We start from the raw sequence: 24,060 nt of genomic DNA, 5'->3' as shown, positions 1-24,060 counted from the left end.
TGTGGACGGAAAAGTGGACCCACCTTTGTCCACACACTCATCGAGGAAAGTTGTGGGCTACGGAACTGCAGCAGCACATCATTATGGCTTGTAGTCTACATGCCCCAATACTTCCTACAAAGCCAAACCACAGGCGAGCAATCACAACATACCTGATGTGCTGCTGCAGTTCCGTAGCCCACAACTTTCCTCGATGAGTATGTGGACAAAGGTGGGTCCACTTTTCCGTCCACACGTCGCAAATCGTGTAAAATTGTGGGCTACGGAACTGCAGCAAAATGACGGGGTATGATTTCGACACACTCGTACTCATACACATATGCCATTACATAGGTTACTGCTATGGGCGCGAGGAAACCGTGTGTCTATTTCTACACAAGAATTCGATTTTCTTCTGATTAGTCTCAACTTATGCAACAGAACTTACTTACGATGTTAATTTGAAAGTTAAAATGTGCTTGGTTAATAGGATGAAAAATACTGATACATTTTGAATTAAAAGATAACCAGCTGAAGATTCTTTATAACCTGACAGATATGCTGTTTTTTTATGACGTAAATCTTGATTTAAGCAAGTCTTGTTTACTTTAATTAGAATGTATATAACTCTCATTTATTTGCTATTAATATAGTCTGATGAAATATGAAAATCTGTATTTTTACGGAATTTTTTCCATTTTTGGTCAGGCCATCCTGAAATGAGCTATCAAAGATATCCACCTTCTTCATCAATACATGTGTCACAAAAGGTTATTCTCTACATAACACAGCAGAGCTCTGTCACTGTTGCGTCGCTTGTTTTTTCAAAACCGCTGGTCAGACAGCTTTAATATTTGGTTTACATGTCCCTAGGATGACCTAAGTGAGATAATTTCATACAGTCAGGAAATACTTAATTTTGTATCAATGTCTATAGTAGCTTCAGGGACTTTGGCCCTATGTTTTTAATCCCTTTGTTGAAGTTTTTATGTGAAGAAATTGAACTCTTTTATAAAGTCTACATCGTTGTTGCATGTGTGAACATATCCGAATAATTCACCTTTAATGAAGTATTTGAAGGTGTTGTTTCGTTGGCAGTTGGTTTTGTGTGGGTTTTTAAGTCGATCCATCTCTCTCGATTGCATCTCTGGCGTACTCTAGAAGACCGCGAGGTCAAAGTATGAGATTTGTCAATAGAATATGAATTTGAACGAAGGGTGCAGGGTGTTGCACTTATCACCAAAGTGGGGATTCATATATTTTTACTGTTTCGTGGAATGTGATGTCAGCTATTTCTTGTGAGCCGATGCTGCATCGTTTATATTTTTCGCAGTTTAATTCAAATAAGTTGTGTTTCAGAAATGATTGATAGTAAGGCCCTCATGCACGTTATTGGTGTTTTTGGTATCGTATGTGCCGGCTTGTACTGTTTCAGAGTCCAGCCTTACGATCACTGTTATTATGGCTTCATTTTGTGACAGGTGTTTGTACATTTATATAACGTCTAATGTTACCAGAACAGAGTTTTCTAGTATTTTTATTGATTCTATGTTGATAATGAAGTTTCTGTGTCTAATAGACATATATTTGTTGTCTTTTGACGGTTTGTTTTTATGACAAAGTCTAGAATTCTGACGTTTGGTTTGTTGAGCTCAAGCAGCCACTTCTAATAGGGGGTTCGATAAAGACTGTTCCTTCTGATGGGGTTTTGTGTATTTTTGGCAGAAGATATCATCGTGGTGTACGTATTATTTGAGTAATGGGGATGAGGAAACTGTAACTCGCCTCGTTAAAGGTGTTTTGGGGCCGCATATTTTTCTAATGATTTCATGTACCGTTCCCAACGTGCACGGTAGTTAATGTCGCCAAGGGTTGAAAGTACTATAATAATGTGCATTGTGGATCTGCCTATAACTTTCTTTACTGTCATCGGTCGTATTCACAATCACAATCTCTCTGTCTTTTTCGATCGGTTTTATTGTAGTTTGTTTGTTTTTGAACAGATTGTTCAGGCCAGTCTTTTCTGCCGTTTCTGATGTGGGTTGCATTTGGGATATCCACTATACATCTAAGTTGCTTGGAAATAGTTTTACAATTTCAGGTTTTTCCATTTTAGCAGTGTCCAACATGGACTTCCCTTAAAACGGATATCCGGTTGGTTGTTTCTCATGACAATGCACAATATTTAATGATGCAAACAAAATTGTTGATATCTCGTACCACACTTTTTCTGTTTAGACACTTTGAAGTGGGAATAAATTTCAAGCCTTTGCTTGATGCTTTAATTTCAAAATTTGTTAAGGTTTGATTTGCAAGGTTTATGATGAATCTGAGAATCTTTCCCATTTTTTATTGTTCATTTACTTTATATGCTTCCTGGCGGGTTTTTTACGTTTTTTGGTTTTCAAACAGCAAAACGTTATCAAAAACAAAAGGTAAAGATGCTTTTTCAAAAATTCACAGAGTCTGCTAAAAAGCAAGGTAAGCAAGCTTCCAAAGGCAAGAAAAAATAAGGTTTTCTTTTTGTTCATAACATCTTCACAAAACGGTCTTTTTCAAAACAAGAACATCCTTCACGTCCTTGTCACCATACACAGAGATATAAACAGCCAAGATAATCAAACAATGATGAAAAAGGATTCTCAAACAAAGGAAGTAAAAACAGAAATCACAAACATAAAACCTTTTTTAGCGGACCAAGTTCACATGACCAGCGTCACAGCAAGATTCACCAGTTTCTCGCGATGATTGCCGTTATCATGAAATCACTTTAATTCTGATCTACTCACTATACCGTAACATTATCAAAAGTAGAACCGATGTGCAGTTGCCTTATTTCCTTTATACCGATTCCATGTTTCCGGCAGATGCCATTTTTTAATAATCAATAATTTAATAAAGGTGTACTATTGTATTGAGTTTATTGGCTAACTTTTGTCATAATCATTCATTTTGAGTTTATGGATCATCAAGACAAATTGTACATTACCTTTAAACTGTCATTTTGTCACGTAAATGGGCTATTGTACTAAGCACAGTGAACTTCATAATCGGTCATTTTGTAATTTTCGGTAGACATTTTGGTTTTATGACGTCAACACAATAATTAAGTTACACCAATTATGTTTAGACTGTAATTCTGAGTGTTAATTTCAATTCAGGCAATATAATGCTGAAAACAGACTTAATTACAGTATTTTAACATCATTAGACAATATTACGGCGTATATTTTGAATTTTTCGGTCACCTTGGCTTATGACGTCATCACAATATCTTATTTCTGTCAATTTTATGTTACATTTCTAATGTGGGATGTCTGTGTCTGTTTTAGAAAAAATATTGAAGACTGCCCAAATTAAATATATTTTACGTCTTGAGGCAATATGATAGTGGCCATTTGAATTTATGACGTCATCAACCCTTCTTGGTGCCTACAATTTTTTGAGCAATGGCTAACTTTCATCCACTCATATATGCAAATTTCGGTAGCAAATTTAGCACTGTTGTCATCCATTTAACTTTATTTTTGCTAAGCCACTAGACTGTAACGCCATATGCGTATTTGGTTTTGAATGTATATTTCGATGTCTTTCTCTGTCTTGGTGTGATGATGATGACTGATGAGTATCTCCGGTGTATCAGATTTCTTAAGTTGTGATAAAAGTTTTCAAAGTTTGTCTTCTTTCGTCATTCTTTTTAGAAGTTATGGCCAAAGTTGCAAAATCTTGCGGATGACCCAAACGCAACAAAAGAAGTGTATAGAGGACGAATAATGTTGGTGGGAGCTTTCGGCGCAGGCAAATCATCAACAAAAAGAAGCCTTCTCAATGAAGCTTTTGAAGAAAGATATATAAGCACCGATGGAGCAGAAATATATTCCATCGATATTACCAACTGGATTATTAGAGGTATCTTTTATATAATAAACGTCCCTTTTTTACACTTGCGTCATTTCCTAATTAATTTTTCACTGGAAAGTTAATCTGAACCAGGCATTTAAATCAAACTGTTTGGTTGAAAGTGGCCTTATCTTTCTTGAGTTTGGCTTTTCCTGAGAATTTGCGCCAATTATTTGGGTGGAAATGAGTCCTGGCTTTCACATTTGCTTGCACTTCATTGATTATTGAGGTATCTATCTTACTAATTCCATTTTGAACTTGTCACGTAGGCTACTTGGAAGCATGAGTATCGCCCGGTTTTCTTTAAACCCAGAAAAAACGATGAAGAATGCTTGTGTAGAAGAGTTGTTTGAATTTTAGCGAATCCACAAGTTGTATAGAGTAACTAGGTGAATAGTGTGTCTCCTATTTGAAAATATTGAGATTGACGCATATTGAGATTGACGTCTTTCAAAACAACATTTAGACACAACTTTAGAAAACTAAACAGCATTTGCACTTCGCACGCCGTGTTGGTTTGTTTGACTGCTTTCCACCTATTAAAACAAGTACGTTTCTGTTACAAGACCTTGTGACGCAAGTTACGCAGTTACGTGTGGTGTTATTGTAATATGACATGTCACTTGAGTTATAAGAATTATCAATAAAAGCCATCGTTTTGTATATTTTCTACCGGTTGTTCAGGATCCGAAGAGCATCATGGCCCAAAAAATCCCGAAGAAGCACGGGATGCAATGTTAGATGCTCTCCTCCAAAACGTTAAGAAAGGTGAACAAAGAAATGCGCCATGTCTTGACATATCCGTTAAGGAAGATTTAAAAGAAGATGGTGAGGATGAAGATGATGCCCTCAGACGTATTGAAGAACGTTTGAAAAACCTCGAAGTCAGAGATACTGCTGATTATCACTTTTCTCTCTGGGACTTTGCTGGACAAAGCATATACTACATTACACATCAGGTTGACTTTCTTTCTTCCGTTTATTATTTGATTATATGAACTTAAGACCTTACTCCTTCAGCATCACTCTAGTATGTATCCAGAGTTGTTTTGTGACATTTCCTTGACGCATTGCAGCCAACTGACGTATACTTCTGTGATCGAAGAATCTGTAAACATTAGTTTACTCCCATTGATTGACAACTCAATTATTAATCTTTTAACATCGCTCAATGAATCATCAGACTTCTGTAAGGTTAGCCATGTCATTGGTAAAATATGACCATTATAAATATTATACAATTTTTAATACGAGCAGGTACTCAATCACGTTAAGCTCATTCGTGACATTTTCTTCCGAATTTTTAGGTGTTTCTGTCCTACAGGTGTATATACCTTATTGTCACCGATCTTACAAAGTCATTGGATGATGTCTTGCATAGCACACATGATCGAGATAATGTCGAAGATGTTGGTGATTTGTGGAAAGGACATTGGCGAGTAAGAGGTAATATTCAAAATAACATAAAAATAAAAGTAACACAACGAAAACACCACGATCATGTAAGGTCATACTGGGATGCGTTTGTTGGACAATTAAAGAACATTTGCTCTATGTTATGTTCAACAATAATAAATATTATGTTTATGTTAATCATCAGCTAAAATCAGGGTTCGGGTATCGAAGTAAAGATAACGCAAGGGCCATGTCCCTTCTCCTGATTCACGGATGTTGGGGCGCACTTTTGCACTGGACCGCGGAATATTCTGGGTAATACATATTGTTATAAACCTTGGCAACTAAATACAACCTGTATTTATATATATTTATATATTTGTTCTGTTTAACGTCATCCTATACGAGTGTTTTTACGGAGCCGTTCAACTTCAACTTATTTATCACGTGAACAGCCTTTTTAGTTTTCTTTTGATGTGAATATCACAAATCGTATGATATCTGTCGTGCTTTATATTTTATTTTTCCCGGATAACAGGAGACATGCAAATAAATTACAAGTACTTTCATTCATAAATCCGATCAAGTTGAAATTTTGATACACCGAATGCATCTCCCCCAATCAGACATACGGATTCAGTCACATGAACGTGTCAATCATTGTCTCGCGTTGTCCCGACGCCAAGGTAAATCGCCCATCGGCGGACATAGCTTTCAAAGCGGTGGCCACGGATAGCCATAGCATTCAGAGAAATTTAGAATATTTACAAATATATTTTATAAGGTTAATGCAATGACAAGATCGAAACAATACTTCTTATTCTTAGAGATGTCATGGCTTTTAAAAATATCACACGTTTACGACCTTGGCGAGCCCGAAAGATTCCGTTCGATGACACACAGAGATACCTCTTTGCAATGCTTGTGAGCACAACGCTGAACCAGTCTCCGCCGATATCAACTCGTTAATCCCGATTTCAGTAGTTAATGTTTACGTCTTACGGACTTTGATGTTTGCTGTGACACGTATCTCAAAGTTAGATCTCAATAAATGTTAAAATAGAATTTCGATCACAATATACATGTATTTTTAGTGTCACTATAGGTACAAATCGACATATGGTGGTTGCTTTATTTTTAGATTTCCTATTGTTTTGGATCAACTCAATACATACACATGCCATGAAGAAAGACACGAAGGGTGCGGATAGTATTGAAGTAGAAGGAAGTAGTCAGAATGCACCACCAGTAATAATTTTGGGTACCAAGAAGGACTTGATTAATCCAAAAAAGGTATGGATAACAAATTATTTCTCAAGAAAGAAAACGATTGGCCTTCTACGATATTTCTGAAAGCTTTTTACTTGAGTAAGCATTGTTATTCTAAGTAAAGATAGAGGTAATACCTGGGAAAGTAAAAAGAAATATCTAAAAGAAGAGATAATATTTTCAGTGTAAGATAATACCTAATATGTGAGATAAAAAGGCGTAAGAGTAATCTCATTCATAAATAAAGAAATGCTGAACTTCATCTTCAAGGTGTATGTGCCATCTGCGGCATGTGCATAAGATCCATTGGTCCGACTTTTTATCAAGAAAAGACATACCAATGTCGATATTGATTGTTTTCTCCACCATTCAAAAATCCAATATGTTCATCAGCTTCGCACAGTCCCTCCACCTTTGGTGGAGGGACTGTGAAAGAAAGCAGCCAGACGGTTTTGAGTTGAAATCTGTCTCTGATATATCACCGTCAAAATTAATAAAATCAAATAAAGTAAACAGTCGCACAAAAATCCCTCCCCCTCCCCACCCAAGGGGACTGACTGCTGTACCGTTTAATAGGAACCGACATATGCCATGATTATTGTCAATACCTTGTCAATCTGGTCAATAACCTATCCTTTACCCAATGGAATTGAACTTACTTTTACTTAAGTTTTTTTTTGCGGTCAAACTTGGTTTCTTCATCTGCAAAATCGGTGTCTCTTGTAGCATAGACGTAAAAACTAGACGTCAATACTGATAGTAAAACAAATAATGGAATACAAATTGCATTGAGTGCAGTCAATGTTTACACTTTCAAAACGTGCCCTACTTTTAGCGATTGTCAAGACGACAAGGTCATTACCAAAGTGCGAACGGGAGTTCGGCTGGGACGACGCCACAGATTCATCAGACCAACGTTTACTGGTCGCTGTCGTTCCGGTAGGCTTATTTGTAGCTGACGGCCAGTAAAATTGACCGGCGCGGCTACGCCTTCAAGCGCGCATGCACGAGCACTGTCCGATTTTCCCCTGACGTATGAAACGTGTCTTTCTGATCAATATTAATAACATGAGCCTATCTATAGGTAACAGACGATCAACCGAGTTACATTTTGAGTATGGCTGCGTGATTTATCGCGGCCGTTGATACGAAAGCTGCCGTTTGAAACATTGTTTTCATCACAGTCCCTCTATCCACAGAGGGACAGTGTTTTCGTGCAACCTCGTCGAATTGTATGGTAGGTAGGCAAGCGATCGAGTTTGAAGCAAAGAATTACGTTATTTCATTATTTGAAGAACGACGGCACCAACGTTACCAATTTTCAACACTATCGCACATGTGCTGTTTTTCTCCTTGTCTGTGGTTTGACGTATAAGCTCGACGCACCGAATGATCCATTACAACGAAGTGTATACTTTCTCTTCGACACGAGATTTTGTTAGCTGTGTACTGGCAGATATTCAACTTTCTTGTGGAAAATGTTCAATAAATGTATCATCAAACTGGCAAAAGTGCCCAAATCGAGTAGCCCTAGTAGCCTGGCCTAGGCTTGCCTAGTAACCCCTGGCAGGTCACTGCGGGAAATTTTAGAACTGGTAGCCTGGTATGATGAAGATTATTTTCATTGAAGTATCTGAATACATTCCAATCTGATGTATCTTTAGTTTGCAACAACTTGTTGTTTCTTTTCTATACACTGAACTTCGAGTAGCGCGTGCAGCACAATTAGGCTAGTCGTTCGTTCTGAAGTCTAGCAGTTTTGAACGGTCGTATTTTCCGTTTGAGAGTGTCAGACTCAAATTGAAAAGCTGATTTCCCCTAGCGAAATAAGACTCTCAAGTATAGTTGCATACGTTATCGCACTTAGACTCTCCTGTGAACTGAAAGTCTCAGAATCAGTCGCATTCTTTTTTTATTTGGGTCATACTTTTTTGTGATGTTGTCATGTCAAAGAATGATCACGTCAATGTTGATTTATATACTGGAAACTGACGTCATGGAGAAACCTTTCATCGATCTTAGCGTTGATGATCTTCGATACGATTTTGGTGTTGACTGTCCAACAGCTTTTAGGATGTAATTATTCACACTGTTCATAAAAAACGGTTGAGTATGTTCGTTACGTAGTCTGTTAGTAACCCATGTGCTTTCGTGCCCTGGCTTGTTAGAGACTTTGTTACGATCGTAATGATGCATTTTTTGTGACAGAGTGGCCTGTACTTCTTGTTGTTGTCGTGGCATTTTGCATCGCGTTGGTAACTATTTGTTTTGTATCCTGGTATATCGTTGTACCGCATCGTTGTCAATAGGTCACTAAACTTTAGAGTATCACTATCGTCCATCATACCTGTCTCCTTGGGTAATAAAGGTGTGCAATATTCACACCAATGACTAGAAAATTCACTTCATGGGCAGAATTTAGAAAAACAGCCTTTTCTTGTCTTGGTGACGAAAAAAAGATAACCCTGAACTAAAATACACATGGGCTACCAGCCGTTTTCACTGGGCTACCAACTTCAGAAAATGGTAGCCCAATTCGATTACCAGGGAAAAAATGTATTTCGAGCCCGGTATTGTATACGTACACAAGTCCAGTTATGTGTATAGCAGATATTATGCCAGACAGAATTCGCATCGGGGACAGAAATTCGGTCTCTCAAACTTTACAAAACGTGTTTAGTCTCACTTATTGGGTCTTAATTTAAAAACTATCGGGTAAATAAACTTTGCAATGGATTAAATCTGCGAGGATTGCAATTTTAAATTTTTCTCTTAAAGTTAACACAGCTTTGGCGGTCATTTAGACTTTGAAGTGTCGGTAAATATCAGGTAATTTGGTTCTTTAGTGCCCAATATTGCACCGTGACCCCTGATTGTTATTGATGATTTTCAAAAGACAATGTTTTAAATTTCACTTACGGAAAATTGAAGAAAATTTTGTCGTTCAAAATCAGGCACGCATTACCGCAGAAAGTCTTGCTTTTTTGACAGCAGTATATTATAACTTGCTAATTTTTGGCCTGTGCGGCGGGCATAGCCCGCCAAAAGGAAATGAAAATACTGATTGGCTGACGCAAAAATGCAAAATGTCTTTCACTACTATTATTTAACTTTATCATCAATATAAATAGCACTTTCATTAACTTTGGTCAAGTCCCTTAATTTATCAATAGCTTTGAAAAGTTCATTAAATATACAAATTACCTACCAGCTGACAAAGCAACTGTCGTTAGCTTTGGTAAAGTCCATCCACTTTGACATGCATAATTTGAATGTTCATCACTAATATAATATTATTGTCTCATCACTATCCATAGTAAGTTTCACAAACTTCATGAAAGTCCTTCCAGTCTCATGTCACTAATTGGAATAGTCGTTAAATATGGAATAAGTAACAAAGTGATATAAAATTGTTAAAGTTCATTAATATTTCATCATAAAATCTTCAATTTAAATAACAAGTTTTGTTAACCTTGATCAATCAATACAGATATATCCGTTATTTAAGAAAGTTCGTTAAATATGCAAATAAGTAATTAGCTGACATTATATGCTAAATGACTTTCTATAATGTTATATCATCGCATCTTAAATGCACATAGAGCGTTTTATTAACTTAGATAGAATCAATGCAAATATATATCCCTTATTAGGGAAGTTAGTTGAAAATTCAAATTAGAAATTAGCTGATGTAAATATGCAAAATGATTCTCACGAACTTTATATCATGTTATCTCAAATGTACATAGCAAGTTTCGTCAACTTTGATCATGCTAATCTGGATATATAGCCTTAATAAGGAAATTAGTCCATATCAAAATGCTAAAACAACGTTCATGAATGTGTTGAGGAGTCGCAGTCAGAAAAAATGTACAACCTAGCTCGATTATCGAACCACTCATTTTTTGAGAGTAGAGGTTTGGCGAGTGTTTCTCATCGTTGCTTCTCCGCTAGTGACTTAATACCGTAGGTTGTGAGTTGGATCCCGATCAAAAACGCTGTGTTATGTCTGTCGCGGTCCTCGTTGTCAACCACTACCAGACACTCAAATGCAGTTCACTAGTGATAGCGTTTATAACTGCAAAATGGAACACAGAGACATTGTCAGTTCCTTGTATGCTACTTGTCAGGCTACAGAGGTGAAGTAACCTAAATTACAAGAGTGCAAAATTTACAGAAATTTATGTACACCAAAATACAGCAATTACATAATAAATACTTAATACAGCAGTAACAATTGCACAAATTACATAATGAATACACCAAACTAGGGTACATTTAATGTAGTCAAGAAAAGAAACTAACCTGAAAATGGAACACAGATACATTGTCAGTTCCTTGTATGCTGCCTGGCACAAGACCACTAATTAATTTCCCATAGGCCACCACAGTAGCGTTGAGATCGATTTTCCTATTTTAAAACATTCAGCGGCACGAACCTCTTAACAGTTGTTAGGTCAATGTCAGCTTGACTGCTGATTAATTTTTCGTGTGGGCAAGTCCACGGAAATTTTGAGATAGCGATGAAAATAGCGCCCTCAGTGGTGTTTTTGACAAAATTCAGGCTTATTGTTATGATTTCTATTAGCCCTAGAACTCCTCATATTACCACCAAATGCTTTGGCCATTATTCACAACAGTCTGCATTTTGATTCAGGCAGAAAAATATCTTTACAAAAATTCTTGACGTTACAGTTCAAACTAAACAAGCATCCATACAGATATCAAAACTTCAAGGTCTGCACTATTTTTCTTCCGAAATATCTTCATGGGTAACGAACCCGGAAGTCAATTAGTGGGCTTGTGCCGCCTGTCAGGCTAGAGAGGTGAACTGAACCAAATTATGCGTGGGGTGCTTTTATATTGGCAATCCACGTGGTAATGCCAGGTTAGCTTTATTGATTGGTTGAATTAAAACATCCAGGTGATTTTATATGAGCGAGAGCAACAATAGGGGGTAAGTTTTATTGGTTGAATAAAACATCATATGAGCGAGAGCAACAATAAAAGGTAAGTTCTATTGGTTGAATAAGAGTGTGTACGAATAAAAGTCATGAATAATGGATATAGAAAATAAGGTGTAATGAATAAAGTATAGAACTGCTAGTATATGTAGAAAACTCAAAATACTGGTACAGTACACAATAATGAGAAATACAATCAACAGAAAACACACAAGAATCCCATTAGGCCGTTACATCCACCCCTGCAAGGAGAAATGGCGTCCTCGCAATGGACATTCTGAATACATATTTATTCACATTTGCAATCAATAAAAGGTATATTAGACAATGTTGTATGAACAAAATGTTTTGCTCCCCATGGAGCTGGGTTATATCTGTCTGGAGGTTGTCTCTGGCGTGTTGGGTAACGTGGTTCAGTTTGTGTAATAAAACTTGAGTCTGTTGAAATAGGGTCGTTTGAAGTGCTGACATCTCCATTTTTGGGTGATGAACCATCAGTATGTTGACTTTGACTCTCCTCATCTGATGTGATTGTAGAGGTAAGTAGTTGATAATTGTCTTCAATATCTGTACTAGTTGATATAGTAGCATTATCAATTTGGGCTCCTACATTCTTGGATGGGATAAATTCTGCAGCAGCAGGATTTAGACATTCAGGTTCTGAAGGTATGTTGACTGTTGAAATTAGTTGCAAATTATCACTACCAGTAGCAGTGCATCAATATCCTCTCAATATGGGTCTAGAGGCTGTGAGACATGGACGCTAAGCTGATGTTGCCTAGGGTACTCTTTTGGGGAACTGTAACTGCTCGTGCTCCAAGATTTGTCACTACTACTATCCAGCATGATTTTCCCCGAGACTCTAACTTCAACACTGCAGGAGTAACAAGTAAGCCACCAGGTAAAAGTTTATCATTCTCTGGTTCCACCACAACAGTTGATCCACAATTTCTGACGTCCACCCTACAAAATCCATGGATGACTGTGCGTTCATATGAACAGACTGTTATAGGTTTAGTAGTGGTGACTGTTAATGTCCTAGCTTCAATTTTCTGTTGTTGGATAATTGCTTAGTATGTCAATCTCCATGCCGGTGACAATTTGGTTTGATTGTACTTCTTCCGGCTCGAACACAAAATGTCGGAGAACATATGTGCCTATAACAGCTGGTACTGATCTATTATATTCTGTGTCTTCAACCACAAGCAAAAGGATATCTTTGGATATTTCCCGTCCATGACTATCAGGCAAACATGCTTCGACTTCAATATAACCAATATAAGAAACTTCTGTACCACTAGCCCCTTCTACCCTTACTAAATTGTTCAATTCCTGGATTGGTTTCTGTAGCTTATCTCTGTTGAAGGTTTCAGAAACAGTAGATACCATTGATCCTGTGTATATGAGAGCTACACAAGGGAATCTTCCAAGCATGATCTCACTTTCGTTGGCATCACCTACCAAGGAATCAATTATGTTAGAGGGACTGCTTCCTTCCCGGCCTAGTACATGTCCCTCCTTATGCCTGGCCGCCTCCCAATTTTAAAGGACAGTCTGCTTTCTTGTGTCCAAGTTCACACTTACCTACATAAAAGCTCGCTTAGGTTGAGAATTATTGTTGTCACGCCGTGCCTGGGCATCTCTATTGTTACAACATCGACGGGAGTGGATTATGTTTTTGTTGAAGTTTGCTTCTCCAGTTCAGAAACCTTTTCGGATAACCTTGCCAGACTTTTGGTGATCTCATCCATTTTGGCCATCATATCCTTAGCCATCCATAGCCAGTATCATACCTGTGTCTTATACCACTTTTAACTTGATCATCTGACAGACCAAAAGGAACTTGGTTATGAGCATGATTTCGTCTGCATCTTTAGTCACAGATTGACTTGATCTCAGCTCATCAAACAGCCCTTCAATGCGACATGCCCATTTGGCTACCTTCTCGGTCTTGCCTTGACCTGCTGTATACATGTATAGAATTTTTTCCAAAACTGCTTCAGGGGCAACACGTTCCCGAAAACCATATCCATCTTCTCGATCAATCTCGATACAGTGATGTCTATACCCATATGCAGCGCACAGGGGCAGATGAAGTCTCCTCGGGTGGGGAGGAGGGTTTTCTATGTGCAACGGTTTACCTTATTTGATTTGATTAATTTTGACTGTGATATTTCAAATAAAGCTTTCGACTCCAAACTGTCTGACTGTCTTTTCAATACCTACAATCCCTTATCTCCACTTCAACCAGTGCACATACCACTCTAATTGTTGCGCAAACATTGCCAACTTGTTAATGACTGCGCGTATCAGCGGATTAGCTTATTCAGTCAACACCACAGCCGTCCCACTTGTAGTGAAATAAGGAAAAGGTTGATGGTCTCAGACACCAGTGTCACAAAACACGCAAATCTGAGCAGATATAGGAAGTCAATCGAAATTTAACGACTATCAAAGCATCGCCATCCGATGAACCAGTCTGTTACATGCCAAAGTACGCCGTCTAAAATGGTCATCTTGAGCCAGAAAACCAACCTACATTTTTGAGTCGGTCATGGTCCGATGTCATCCGTAAGAGCGGAAGTCGGAAGTAGAACCTTTGACCTCAAACCTGTTTATTTCAAGTCCAGAAGTAAACATATTTCCATGATGCGTTTGATGTTATATAATGTAAAAGTTCGTACATTCTATATGAGCACGCTACAAGACTGGTTTTAATCAATCCTACAAAATCAAAACAAGGATTCAATTTTTATCCTTTTTGTCACAAAAACGTTGATAACGATGAGTTTGAGAACATAAACAAAACTTCTGAAAATTCTGCACAGAAAGAGCTGAAGGGTGAGGTATCACGTTTCCTGCCTCTCGCATCTTGCACATACATCTACACAAACCTCCTTGATCAATCGAGGTGGTAGCTTCTTCAGCCACAGAAAAGGAGAATTTTTTTCTCCTTTTAGCGAGGCTCGGACAGCATCAACCGAACGAACACCGCTGCAGGCAGCTCAATATAGATTGATGTCATCATGAATGCCAGTATTGTACACTATCCGTATTATTCGATGCCACCATGGATCATCGTCACCGTACATCTATAGCGTCTATCGTAAACTTAGCACACCATCATCGTCATTGATGTAAAAAAAGGTTATTTTTTACATCCATGCTGTGACTGACTCGTTTGCTCGGCTTCCCCGATAATACATCAGCGACTATCCATATCAATGGAGTTCTCACCTACTGTTTTCCTAAAGAACCTCCTCCATGTGCACATCGTATCTACAAAACATCTTGAATGGCAAGGAACACGACTAAGACTTCCTTGTATTAAACCCCCGGTATTACCAGGCTTACGAATGTGCTTACACTTTCTTGCCTGTTCACGTTCTAAAATGTTTGTGTGTTTTTCCCTTCGGCATCCATGTGAAGCGTAAGTTATAGTATTTGCCCCGAAAGACAGATAACCCTCGCTTCAGTTTCCGAAAACTGGATAGATAAAAATCATCAATTTTTTATTCAGTCTTTTGTTTGTTAAGGTGCTGGTACTGCAAGCACGCCTTTTCAATAAAAACGATTTCATGGTATTTGATACATCGTCTATGTATTCTGTCTGTAAAAACGTCAGCGGCTGCGTTTAGGTTGTTGCGCGGCACATCAGAGGGTCCACGCTGACTTTTATATATTTTTGCTGTATTGTTATGCACTTTCCACCATTATCATTCTTCAAACACGCAACTCAACGACGGCAGAACATAATATGAATGAGCTAAAAGCATGGACTTAGCTTTTTAAAGTCCAAGGGTAGGAAAATGCAGTCAGGAACTTAATCTATGTCATCAAAAATTTTGTAACGTAACGGTTGCTGTTCTCCTTCAGGCCGTTCAGATTTATTTTAATTTTTTTTCTGAGCTGTCTCTCTACATGGCTGTTTCTATTGACTTTTAAACTCTTCTACATTTTCTCTCCTGATCGGTCGGACGGTAGCCTAGTTGATTTCATCACAGACAAGGAGCTTAATTTCTCTCAACGAGAATATATTAAGCAGTCTCACGGTCGTAGATTTCAGGTTTCCGATTTTTCCCAATATTGTCTCTCCACAACCGATCGCGCCAGGTCGTGGCTGTAAAGTGTTAAATTTAGACATTTTCTCAATGATCAGTCTTGAGGTTATGGCTTTCAGGCTTTGACTTTTTCCCTGGTATTTTTTCTCAACGACCGATCGTGAGGTCGTGGCTGTAAGTGTAAAGTGTTGAATTTTTGCCAACATTTGTCTACACGACCGGTCGCGAGGTTGTGGCTTTCAGGTTTTCGACTTTTTCAGTCATTTCTCTCACAAGGGAGCTCCTTTACCGTTTATTTATGAATAATAAGTTGTTTACCTTCCTGTTTATTTACGAATTCATGAATATTTTAAGCGTCCACTAGTTTTACGGACGACATCGTGACACTGTGTCTGTGATCTTCAACCCTTTCCTTATTTTAATGCGTGTGGGACGGCTGTGGTGTTGACTCAATCACTTAATCCGCTGATACGGACAGCGGATTAGCAAGTTGGCAACGTTTTCGGAGCAATTACAGTGGTGTATACACAAGTTGGAGAGGAGATAAGGACTTGTCGGTAATATATAAAGCAGTCAGACGGTGTGGAGTCGAAATCTTTATTTGAAATACCACAGTCAAAATTAATAAAATTACTTGTAGTAATAAAGAAAGCAGTCAGACGGTTTGGAGTTGAACTTTAAAATTAATAAAATAAAATAAAGGTAAACTGTTGCACAAAAAACCTCCTCCCCACCCCAGGGGACTTTCATCTTCCCCCTGTGTATGCAGTAGGACTTTTGCAGCAGAGGATCGTAATGATTTCCGGGCAGCCTGCATTATTATTGCCTCAGGAAACACATGTTCTCTATGTAGTCCCGAACTTCGTAGGGCCACATTTCATAATCGACACCACCCTTACCAGAGAAAACAACTATTCTTGGGAATTCCACTGAATGAAAGGCAGTTGTGTTTGTGACTGGCTCTGTAGCAACTGCTTCAGCAGGTGACCACACAGTAAATTGGGAAGACCCAAGAATAAAGGTTGGCATTGTGCTGCAAATGCTGGAAGCGAAATCGGTTTTGGCACAGTTGTTGGTATTTCTGGTTTTGCTGTTGGTTGAAATGGGAGTTAAGGCCTGCACCTGCCTGGTTTGGTATGCTGTGGTGTAGCACTCTGCTTGACCTCTTCCATTAAATGTTCCAGTTCCAACCCTCGACTTGTTGTAATATGACTAGCCTGTAACCTACATTCTTTAAATGTGCTTTTGTGTATGACATATCAATCATAGTATCTCCAATGGACATATCAAGTTTCGTCAACTTCGGTCAGGTAAATCCAGATATGTATCCCTAATTACGAAAGTTCATCAAATATGCAATTTAGCAATCTCTTACGGCTGATATATCCTAGTGTGATCAACATTTATACCAAATCTCATCAAATTTTGTGCTGATGTTCTCCATGTATTCACCATTTTTATTAAATCATTTGCAAATAACCATAAAACATGCAAGCAACACCCACGTAAAAGACTAATCAGTCCTTGTCATTCCAAAACACAATCAATGAATCTAATTGCATAATTAGTACTTATTTGCATAATTATTTGTTCAGAAATCATATATTCTCAGAATGACAGTATCATATCTTATGAATCTCGCAAAATTCTTAATCAAAGAGCCTTGGTCACGTCAATAAAGGCCAAAAAGGGTCAACCTATGCCTTATTTCAAAAGAAATTATTTACTCACCGTGCACGGTCCTACAAATAACATACTAAAGGAATACTAAAATCCAATTGTCCAGTCAATTTAGGGTTTAATCTAGGACTAATTGCAACAGAAATTATTTCTTCACCATGTCCTTTAGAAAGGTCTCACTATTGACATATTAAAAGTATAGAAAATCTAAGGTGTGCAAATTGGTTCAATTTGGATATATTCAAATAAGCTGTATATCACCTTTAAAATGTCTGCTATAATCACATTTTGCGCATGTAAACTGAATTCAAGTGACTTTTTTCATTGCAACACAATTTAGTAAGGTTCAACAACTTATTTTCAAAATGTATTGAAAATAAATAATATGCAAATTAAGTAATTTGCATATATTCACAGTTTTTTCCACTATTTCAGACAAATCAAATATAAAACATTTTTTTCTCTATGAAATTGTTAAAGTTTTGCAAGAATTATCAATTCCATGCCAAAAATGCATAATTGACACAAACGGTCTTCTGAATACAATAAGACTACATCAATAGCTTCCATTGACATTTTCTAGTTCTTCAGAAATGCAATGAAACTAGAGAAGAGTTTCAGAGCATGTACTGTTTAAAAGAATGGAAACAGAATTCTTTCTTTGGATATTCTTCTTTCTTTTAACGACGTTAAGGTTATTCATGAAAAATCATTTTTTGACATCCATTGTCATTAGTCCAGTGATTTTCTCCTACAACATGTTCGATTGCAGTAAAATTTTTGAAGGAATTCTCTATGCTTTTGGTCACTATTTTCAATGACAATGGAAATATTCAGTTACTAATAAATGGTTCACCACACTTAACAGTTGTGCCTGTAATCATCTTCTCATCATTGAACTATCATTAGTATAAATACGAACATCATTTGAATCACCATGATAGAGGTGGTGATGACAATTGTTATGATTGTCATTATCATATCAAAATTTCTTCTTCTTCCTCTCTGTTTACATCTTCCTCTAGGTGGTTCTTTTGTTTACAGCCAGAACCCTTTCGTTGACAACAGAAAGTCTAGATTTTGCTTTCTGCCGGGGTTATTCATGCTGCTGCAGTTCATTGTACAACCCATAACAATAGGGAAGGGTAACTCAATGAAAAGATGTGAAGCGTGGGATGATATAATTGTACTGCGTATCATATCAGATCTTAGATGTGCAAGTATTGGGCTGTTTACGTAATGGACTTTCAATTTGCAGATTATTATACTTTTGTATCATTACCAATAAGATCGATTACTCAAGGAACTGACAGTCTGGCCAATCTGAGGTGAGACTTCCATAAGGTGCAAAATACAGGATAACCAATTATATGATAATTTGATGTCAAAATTGATATCCAAATTGATAAACTCGTTAACGGCAGCTTCTGTGATGCAAATCCATCAATCATTTTGGTTTTCTTGTTTCACGGTTGTAAAAATTTGAAGAGCAGCTAGACCATGTAACATTATGAAAAGTATCTAGATTTGCTTTTACCAGTGATTTAGATTATCATGATTCAGTCAACAGATTTTTTTCAGTTTTTCTCAAATGCTATGGCTGTGTACTGTAAGATTTAACAGGAAATCTCTCCCTTCAGTCCATTATATGGCTTTATATTAATTTTCAATTGTTGTCTTCAACAAATTTCAAATTTTGAGAAATGCAGTGTCCTTTGATTATCGTAATGTCTTTCAGCTGTTTAAGGAACAACTTTGCCTTATCACATACTTCATGATAATTGGCAGTATAGTATAATAATTGTACGTCTATATCATCATGATCATTAAAATTTTTATATCATTATTATCATAAATTTCTGTATGTGGCATTAACAGGCAAGTTGCACACAGTCAAAAGTATATCTGATTTACCAGTGACCACACAACCTGGTCTTTAATTACATTTTACCAACACTTAATCTATATTAGTAATACCAGTAAGGGTGAAAATAGAAGAAAATAGAGCTGAAACACAAATTTTCTTCAGCCTCCCTTAGTACAAAGTGTTGGTTATTTGGCCAAGCATTTTGGTATGTATTAAGAAATCCAAATCCTCCAGTAAGTTCCAAATATTATTGACATTATGCAAATTCTCTAGATAATTGAAACGAACTATACGAATCAATCATTGTTTATTTTTACAGGGCTTTTCATTCTGTAGGCCCTATTAGTATATAATCATTACAATGAGTTAAAATACACAGAAAATAAATAACCATGTCAATTTCTTTGTACTGAGCAAAATGTTCATTCAAGTTATAAAATGATCATCTTTCGATAGGAAGTACTTAAAGTAATAAATAACTTAAACAAGTAGTGTCTCTTAATGTAACTTCTCATTTTACTGATAACATAATTAATTAAAATAAGTTGACGTCAATTTGAAAAATTAAAGAAAATTATTTTAATGATCATCATATAGGATTTATGCACATGAGGAATCGTTCAAAAATAGGTAAATATATTTAGCAATGTTAGTAAAAAATTCCGATTTCTCTTTACGATATTGCATAACATTTCAATTTTCAATTATTACATTTAATAGAATGTTAGCATTTCCTATAAAATCTTTAACAATTAGCCCTTTGCACAATGTAGATTGTATTAGACTTTGAATATACCTTTTCTTTAGACCTTTTAAGTATTTAGGTGAAGAAATAATTCATGTTTTCCAATTAGAAAAGGAAGTGACATGGTTGACTTATTGGACAAATGCCAATAACAATTTTTATTGCTGTAAGATATATTTGAAAACATTCCTGAACTAAAAACAAAAAAAAGATGTTACATAGTCATTACAATGTCAGCTTATATCTTAAATCACTTTCGTAAATAAATTATCAGCACCAGGTTTGTATAGCATCTATGACCCATTCAGCATTTGGGTAAATTAACTTTCATATAAAGTCATAACTTTTCCGCGATCCCTGGGATCACCTTTGTTCTAGTCTGTAAGAGAATGTAGAGGTGTATAGCCTTTTGTTTTCCATTGAAATTGTAATCCGGTGGGTAAATTTTCTGATGAGACAAATCTCGGTGTCAACACAGGCCTTTAAACTTGCGGTATATTAATTCCATGACCCTACTAAATTACAATAGAAATAGTTCTAATGATCTCCGTTGTTTTTTTAACATTATATATAGTCATTTATAGGTCAAAAAGGGAAAAGTAAAGTGGTAGGAGGGGCACATTGCAGTTATGTAAAATGAGGAATCTTAAATGATTTGATGCATTGCCTTACAAACACAAAAGTACATTAAATAATCAAATTGCTTGAATAAAATGTCAATTTGCTCAATATATTTTTAAGAAATCTATTAACAGCAACGATTTTGTTCCCATTACTAAGTTTTATATTTATTCAAATTATGCACTTTTTCACCTCTTCCTCTCAGAGTTTACTAGTCATTTTGTTTGTCATTCTATACATTCAATACAGAGTGGAAACAAAAACTAATTGTTGTGTAGATTAAATATAATTTTTTAGGGAATGCAGTGAAAAGCGAAACACAGTGGCAGCCATACTTGATTTACGCAAATTAGAAATATTTCTCGGGCGATAAAATGTATTCAAAAATATTGCCTGGACTAAAAATAAGATAAATGCATACATTGAACATAATGTCGCACTCTTTTCAATTCAATATACATATTTCTTTTATCAGTGAATGTATTGCCCCATTATCCGTTTATATCTATACAAATTAGGTAATGCTATACCTCTTAGATTGTATTGGACTTTCAGTATGTCATTCTAGGACCTCTCTAAAATACACAAAGAAAAATTATTATATTGGTGTCAGAAGTAGCTTAAATAGTCATGAATTAGGGATTTACAAAGAAAAGCGAAGTGTTTTGGCGGCCATATTTGATTTAGCAAATGAGGAATATTTCTATGACGACAAAATATTTCAATCAACATTGCCTGAACCAAAACAAGGCAAATAAGCCCAAACCCGCATATATCATGTTTAGCCAAATATTTTAGTAGAAACATTCTATCAGCACCTAGTTTGTAACCAAATCTTTTTACATTATATGCAAATTAGACATTGTTAACATTTCTAGATTGTACTAGGCTTTTAGTATGTCATTGTAGGACTTCTCTGAAATACACAGTGAATAAATAATTCTATTGCTGTCAGAAGTAGCTTAAAAATAGTTATTAATTGGGAAAAATACAAAGAAAAGTGAAGGTTGTGGCGGCCATATTGGATTTATGCAAATGAGGAATATTTGTATGACGACTAAATATTTCCAACAACATTACCTAAACCAAAAACAAGGCAAATAACCCCAAAACCTGCATAACATATCATGTTTAGTCAATTATTTTCCCAGAAACATTCTATCAGCACTAAATTTTTAACCATAATCTTTGACATCTATGCAAATTAGGCTCTGTTTTACAATTCTAGATTGTAAATTCTAATATTTTCTATTACACAAATATTTCCATCAACTTGCCTAGACCAAAAACGATGCAAATAAGCCAAAAATCATGTATCAAAATCATGTTTAGCCACATATTTTAAGTAGAAACCATCTATCAGCGACAATTTATACCCATGAGCCCCCTTACATTTTACCATGAGCCCCCTTTAATTATGCAAATTAGGCACTGTTGCAACCCCTTAGATTTTAATATACTTTTAGTATGTTATTTCTAGGACCTTTCCCAAAATGCATGGTGAAGAATAATTTCTGTTGCAATTAGTCCTAGGTTGACCCCTTTTTTGGCTTAGATTGACTGGACTACAATAGGAGCAACAGTTCCTAAGTTGCACAAATATAAATGGGGTCTATGGGTACAAAATTGTCGCTGATAGAAGGTTTCTACTTAAAATATATAGCTAAACATGATATTTAATGCAGGATATAGTTTTTTTGCCTTATTTTTAGTCTAGGCAATTTTGGAAGATTGATCGAAGTTATTTGTCGTGAAAGAAATATTCCTCATTTGCATAAATCCAATACGGCCACCACAACAGTCCACATATGTGTATTTCTCTGATTATTAATTATTTTAAGCTACTACTGAAAGAAATAGAATAATTATTTCGCTGTGTATTTAAAGAGATCCTAGAATGACATACCAAACGTCTTGTACAATGTAGAAATAAAACATTGTGCATAATTAACATAAATGTATAAGGATTATGGGTAAAAATTGGTTGATTGAATGTTTGTACACAACATATTAAAGTAAACATGATATTTCCATACAAGTTTTTGACTTACTTGTCTTGTTTCAGGTCGAGGCAGTGCTGATGAAAATGTTTTGTCGCAATAGAAAAATCCCCATTAGCATAAATCCAATACGGCCGCGACAAAAGTCCACATTTTTGTATTACTCTATTTAATAACTATTTTAAGATACTTATTAGAGCAATAGAAAAAGTTCTTTACCGTGTATTTTAGAAAGGTCCTAGAATGATGTACTAATAGTCTAATACAATGTAAGAGGTATAAGAGTACCTAATTTGCATCGATATAGACGGGCAGTACGTGCAATACGTTCACTGATACAAGAGTTATGTATATTGAATTGAGAAAAACATGTAATTATGTTCAAGTAATGTGTTTATTTTATTTTTGTCCAGGCAATATTTTTAATATATTTTATCGCCTTTAGAATATTCTCATTTGCATCAATCAGATATGACCGACACTGTGTTTCACTTTATCTGCATTTCATATTAAAATAAAGCTATTTAATCTAAAAAAAAGGATTACATGGTACACCGTAGTGTCTACATGGAATGCTTCCTATTTATAGACATGTTTATTTCCTGTATATTCCTAAGCTCAGGCACGCCTTTTTGGTCTTCTAAGATACAGTAACCGATCGGATTAATCTGGTGTTAATTGCTCATTATACATTATAAAGAAAGTCTGTGCACAGGAAGTCTGCAGTACACATCATACGGATATTGACGTACGCGATCTTCTTCCAAAAATTGAATTGATCATCGGTTATCTGAAGCGCTACGATCACTGACATCATGATTTAAGCCAATGCAAACTACATCGGGGTAAAATCTGGAAATTTATTTGTAAACCACAGTTTGATACACTACCCTAGGAACCCGTTCAGTTTTTTACGGTCTGGGGGCCGACAAAATCTTGTCGCCGGTGTTCAAAAAAATAAACCCCCCTGCATTTTTCGAGAAAAAGATGACCCCCTCCCTTTGTCAGATGAAAAAAATTGATGACCCCCCCCCCCCCCCCCGCTGAAAAATAACCAAAACCCATATGTCAAATTTACCCGCACGGTTTGGATTTGAACTCCGGTACACGGCACACTTTATTCATGTAGCAGAGATGCCAGTGCACAAACTTCATAGCCACATCCATGCAAAAGTATGTTAATTAGGACGACTGTAAGGCAATTTTTAACTTCATTTCCATAGACAAATTATGTCCATGGACATTGTATGAAGTAAACCTTATTCGAGTGGTTTGCCAAAGTCAGCCATCCGGTTAAGAGGGTCATGGGCCATTACGTAAAGTCAACTTTATTCTAGTGGGCAACCAAAGGTTGCCCGTCGGTAAAGAGGGTCGATCATGGCCGTGGCATAAAGCGAACTTTATTGTAGGTATTATGTTTTGAAAATGTGTTGACCCCCCCTTTCCTACCGTGAAAAAGCAATGACCCCCCCCCCCCCCCACTTTCGCGGATTCCAAATTAAGATGACCTACCCTTTGATTTTGCCGGCCCCCGCCGTAAAAACTGAACGGCTTGTCACACTTACTCCCCTTGTTCAGC

General features: G+C 36.5%; 1 long non-coding RNA gene across 1 annotated transcript; it reads left to right on the top strand.

The window, feature by feature from the left end:
• The first annotated feature begins 4,586 nt into the window (after positions 1–4,586).
• On the top strand, positions 4,587–6,561 carry LOC139128105 (uncharacterized). The gene is made up of 3 exons (XR_011551192.1): positions 4,587–4,838; positions 5,187–5,325; positions 6,416–6,561. It is a non-coding gene; the product is annotated as an uncharacterized lncRNA (long non-coding RNA).
• Positions 6,562–24,060: the final 17,499 nt, after the last annotated feature.

The sequence above is a fragment of the Ptychodera flava genome, unplaced genomic scaffold (genome assembly GCF_041260155.1).
Source record: "Ptychodera flava strain L36383 unplaced genomic scaffold, AS_Pfla_20210202 Scaffold_43__1_contigs__length_1316584_pilon, whole genome shotgun sequence".
Classification (NCBI taxonomy): Eukaryota; Metazoa; Hemichordata; class Enteropneusta; family Ptychoderidae; genus Ptychodera; species Ptychodera flava.
Note: the sequence above shows the minus strand (reverse complement) of the source record. Positions and strands in the feature narration are given on the sequence as shown.